The following is a 6,000-nucleotide window of genomic DNA, read 5'->3' on the forward strand; positions in this document are numbered from 1 at the left end:
AAAATAATAATATTTGGATTATTAGATTTGATTTGGAAATTGAATCTTTGATTAAAATTTATTTATTTCATATTTATATAATTTATTAATGTTTAAATGAATAAAAATTCAAATAAATAAAAATAAATATAATAAAAATAAAATAAAAGTTTAAGAACCCTTTTATGGGTCATGGACATGTTTGGAGTGCAAATATTAGGCCTATTAGTTCAAAAATAAGTTTTGGTCAATTAGAGTTTCATGTTTCTCTTGAAAATTGCTCAACTACTAAGCCTCGTATCTTTCTCGATTTAAATCATTTTGGGATGTTCTTGGACTCTTTAGAAAGCATAAGGCGTCCTCTGAACGATGCCTTTGGTTTCATCTCAATTGAAGCTTCCATGCTCAAGTTATGAGCTTTGACCCAAAAGGTGTTTTTGTTGACTTTTTTGGAGGACCTGTAATGTAATGGACTGTATCTCTCAAATGAAGCATTTCTGGACTTGGCTTGTGAGAGACAGAGTTGTAGAAAATTAAATTCCCTTCAAAATAGGCTTTGGTTGGGAAATGTTTGATACTCCATGCGGAAGTTATGGCCAGTCAAAGTTGCGTTGATTTTCTCCTATAAAAAACCCTAATTTGAACCTTTGTATTTGTTCATCTCTGAGTTTTTATTAATGAATCATGATCAACCTTTGATCAAATGATGGATATAACCTCACATACTCGATGTTGACCAAAAATCTTGAAGTTTGACTGTATTTTGACTATAGTTGACTTTTAGGTCAACACAGTCGATTATTGGTCATCTGAGCCATTGAGTGGGAAATCTTTGGGATTAAAGCTTAATAATTGTCATGGAGATACATTGAGACATATGATACATCTTGAGATCCATTTGAGGCCTTAGAAATTCAAAATCCTTTGATAAAGTGCAAACCCTAGCTTTGAGAGACCCTTGATTAGGAGAGTGTTGTTTTGAACAGTCCCTTGAACTTTGAGCCATTGAAGATGCATAGAGGGACCTTTGATTGAATATAGGAGGGCAAATTTTGGGGTATGACACATTGCTAAGTATGCAAGAAAACAAGAAGCAGAAGCAATATGTCCAAAGGAAGCTGCAGGGAAGAGTATTATTGAGAAGCTGGAGAAAGTCAAGCTGAAGAAGAAGAAGACTCAAGATAACATGGATACTTCTCATTGAGCTTTGATGATCACTCTAAGATTTTACTAGCTTTCTCTATTTGTTTCTACCTTGTAACACTTGAAAGTATTTTATATCTTGGGCGTCCCTTTGTATGCTATAAAAAGAAAATGGTACTTCGATGACCCTCGATTGTCCCTCGATGACCCTTGTCCCTTTAAAATGTACCAAGGATGCTTTGTCCCTTATTATTAATGAATAAAAAGTTCCTCTTCAAGTTACTATATTATGTTTATATTTACAAGATCATAAATAAGTCCTTGAAAGATATTTTAAGATGTTTTTGAAAATTAAAAAAGAGTATTTGCATCGCATGCATCATACCACATTCACATTCACATTCACATTCACATCTGATTTAGAGTCTTATTCCTTCCTCCTCTCCTCAGAAAGTCAAGCTGACGCACCGGTATAATACTCGCGCCAATCATCAAAGAATGGAAGACGGTATGGTTGATGAACAAGAATGGCAAGAAGAGGTTGTTGTCTTATGCTCTGGTATTGAAAGGTTGACATCTATGGTTCAAGACTTGGTGGCTGCTCATAATCAGCCATCAACTCAAGCTCAAGCTACTGTGATCTCTGAAGTCGAGACTCCTCAGATTCCTGCAATTCCGTGTCGAATCCTACGACCACTAGGCCATATGTAATAGAGATGGATTTCCAATTGGCTGGGCAACAAATTCTTGTTCCACAAGCCACAATCCCTTAAGCTGTTATGACTATTACTCCCTGTTGTTGTGAACACTGTTCCTCTCCACAACGAACAGATTTTCCATGGTGCACCTTCTGAAGGTATGGGAAGACTGGATGAATTTGAAGATCAATCCCTAAAGATGCAAAAATAAATCAAGACCCTAAGGGGAAAAGACCTGTTTGGGAAAGAAGTCAATGACCTTTGTCTGGTAGAGATTGATTTGTTGATGGTATTTGTCTGACTAGTTGGTCGACCTGAAAGGCAAAGTTAGTTTTATGTGATGTTATGAATGCAAATGCAATCTTTTCAAGGATATTTAGGAAATTTAGTTTGTGACATTTAGACATTGAATCAGTCACAGCTTCGTCTGAAGAATCTTGCCTTTCGTCCTTGAACGTCCTTCTTTGAGAATCAAGCTCACCATACCAAGTGGGTCATCGCCTCTGATTCCGGATACTCGTTTCTGAGTTTGAAAGTATATGGCCAGAGGAAAATAAATCCTCCTGCCCCTTGATAGGTATCGTGTCTCTGAATTGGAAGTCGTATGGCCAGAGGAAAATAAATCCTCTTGCCCCTTAATAGGAATTCAGTCATTGATAAGAGCACCTGAAATTGTGCGCCCTAAATCCCTAAGATCCTTGAAAGGGTTAGTTAACATGCTATGTTATGATGTCATAATGACATGATGTCACGAAGATGTAATGCATTAGGCAAAGCGTAAGGTAATAAGGACGAGTGAGTCCCACAAGAAAAACCTGCAAGGAAACCAAAAGGTTAGTAGCATACACAAGCAAGTCACACAAGTGTCCTTAAGTTTAAAGGCTTGCATGGATCCATAGGTAAGTACCCTCCCCACTGAAGTTTAGTTGGTTCAACCTGTCCTAGATAAAGATTGGGTTCTAGGGAGCTCATATCATTGACCTTTCTCGAAGGCACTTATTTCAGTTCAACAATCGAATCACCGACCGAAAATGTCCTGAAAGTCCAGTCCATATGAGTGTAGCTTCGAGTATCAACCAACTTCAGTCGGAACCAACGCCATCCATATCGCTACTTTCTAATAGGCCAAGGTCAAGTTCAACTAGGGTTCTAGGGGCAAATTAGTGCTTAATGACACCACGCAGCAGCCAAGTGTTTCCTCAAGTCATATCCCAAGGAACACCAGGACAAACCAATGTGTCACACTAACGATGGCCACCATATCAACCATATCAATATACACCGTGCAGTCTCCTTGGTCTCATGCCATTTACCTAAGGTACTCAGATACGGGTTAGGATCTTTCACACAAGTAAACCCAAACAGACCCACAAATATAAAGCAAACAATTGAAAACAATTAAGTGAATCCTAAACTTTAAGGTAACCCCTCTTTTATTCGAAAGCGTCCCCAGCAGAGTCGCCAGTTCTGTAACACGATGAACTGACTTTTTATATTTAAGCAAACAATGTTGCGGTGAGCAAGAGTCGCCACCGACTTTTATTTTATCCAATTTATAGAAAGGCTAAAAGAACATAAAAAGACCTTTTAAATAGATTTTAAGTTCGGGGGGTAAGTTATACAAAGGGAAGGTGTAAGCACCCTTTGTATCCATGTTTATCCATGGGATCTTAATTGCTTAGCTCACTTTTATTTTCAAAATGTTTGAAGTGTAGTGTGTGAATAAGGAAATGTTTGAATAAGAACTTTAGCTTGTAAATAAGCGTAGTCTTTTTGAAAAGATTCTTTGAAAAGAAGTGGGAAAAGATTTTGAATTTTGAATTTTAATTTGAATAGAGCAAGCAATCAGGAGCACCTACCCTGAGTTAGAAAAATTGTTCTTTTAGCTTTTCAATTTGAGAGGGCTATCCATACCATAGGAGAGTAGGAAGTCCTTTCATTGGATGTAAAGGGTCATCGAGGAAGTATCGTTCGCCATAAAACTGTCCCTACCATTTAGAGGTAGGTAGTCTTTAGGGAATGATATAATAGTCATTTAGGCAACAGGCGAGTATACCTTAGCAATTGGGACAATCATCATTTAAACTGAGGCAACATTGAGGGACAAGATCATTTTCGTTAAGGCAACTTTGAAGGGACATATGATCTTATGATGATTTACGAACTGAGGGCAACATTTGCTTTAGGTATCCTCGGAATCGAGGGACTTGACTATTTTAGAATCATAATAATAAAAAGGCAACATGAAACAAGGCAACAAAAGAGGTTACCCTAAAGGTGTGTGTGTCACAATCAGGTGATTCAATTCAGTTTATTTATCTTATAGTTTAGGCAAACTAAATTTATTAGCAGACTTGTCACTCCCTAGATTACTAACCACGCAGTATAAAAGCATAATTAAAAGGTCCTACGCTATTACAATAAACACCTGTGGGTAGGAAAATAAAGGCAGGAAAATAAAATCCTAAATCTATTACAATAAACACTTGCAGAGGCAAAATAATAGAAACCCTAAACTATTACAAGGCTTTGGGGCAGATACAAAAATTAGGCAAATGAATAAAATAAACATAATAAAAGGCAAACCCCAAATGGGGAACAAGTTAACCATAGTTAATAGAATAAATAAGGCAAGGCAAAAAGGCGAATGAAAATAAAAGGCAAAAAATAAAGGGAAATTAAAAGGTTTTTGAAAACAACAGGACGAACCCGGATTTTTAAAATATTTATAATAAAAAGGGTTAGTAAAAACAGTGATTAATTGTCATGATGAAAAATAGTTAGCCAAAAATAAAACCAGGGTTTGAAAACCTAAAAATAATTAATTAACCTAAAATTAAATTAATTAGCCTAAAAATAATTATTAGCCTAGAAATAAATTGATTAGCCTAAAATAATTATTAGCCTAAAAATAAATTAATTAGCCTAAAAATAAATTAATTAGTCTAAAAATAATTATTAGCCTAAAAATAATTATTAGCCTAAAAATAAAGAATGTGATAAAATTCTAACCCTAATTCATGAAAATGGACAACATCTACCTATTATATATTTTAGGGTTAATGGTTAAAAAAGAGATTTTACCAAGGTTTTCAAAAGTAATGAAGCAAACAAATAAGTGTAAGGAAGAATTGACACCTGATCCCTTTATGCAAAGGAGGTACCTGCAAAAATAATAATAAGAATAAGAATATTAGTAATAATAATAATAACACAAGAAAAGAATTGGGGTTTAAAAAATTAAATTATGGACAAAATTACGAATAACCTTGATTTGGCCAAATACCAAAAGGTTTTTGGCCAAATATGAATAACCTTGATTTGGCCAAATACCAAAAGGTTTTTGGCCAAAAAAGCAATTGGGGTACCATCCACTTGGTCAATCCATAGAAAACTTGTTCATAAACCAACACAGTGTTACGATTAAGAAAACATATGGAAAAATAGAAAAGTGATTAAAATAAAATCAAAAAAATATAAAAACCTGATTATAAATCAAATAAAATAAGAACACGAAACTACAAATTTTTTAAGATTTTTTTGAAAATATGAAAATAGAAATTAAATCAAATAAAATAGAAAAAAGAGAAATTTGCGATTTTGAGGGTCGAAATTCTTTAGAATTTTATTCTAAAGGGGTATTGTTCTACGATTTTTTTCTGAACTTCTAGAAAAAATTCGAGGCAAATCGAAACAGTAGTTTCAGAATTCGACTGATAGGATGGAAAATTTATTACTGTGCTGCAGCCGAAATTGGAACCCTGAAGAAGGAGAAGTAGGAGAAAATATTTTTTTGTGTTTGTGAGAAGAGAGAGAGAGTAAGGGTTAGAATTGTTAGTCCTATTTATCATCATGAATTGGGTTAAAAGAAAAATAATTATAGTAAAACTATGGACCAAATCAAAGCCCAAAAATCAATTTGTTTTAATTCTAATAAAAAATTAAATCAAACTAATTTAATAAGATTGACTTGTTCCCTAAGTTATAAAAAGTGCTAAAAATAGGACAAATAAGATTAAAAACTTCTTTTTTGGATTTTTTGAATATTTTATGATTTTTGGTGATTTTTTGACTAAAAATGTATAAAAAGTTAAAATTGCTTATTTTAAAAATGCCTATTTAATTAATACAAAAATTAAAAATAAAATGATAAAAAAAATTTTTTTTGTGATTTTTTAAT

The sequence above is a fragment of the Vicia villosa genome, linkage group LG2, assembly GCF_029867415.1.
Source record: "Vicia villosa cultivar HV-30 ecotype Madison, WI linkage group LG2, Vvil1.0, whole genome shotgun sequence".
NCBI lineage: Eukaryota > Viridiplantae > Streptophyta > Magnoliopsida > Fabales > Fabaceae > Vicia > Vicia villosa.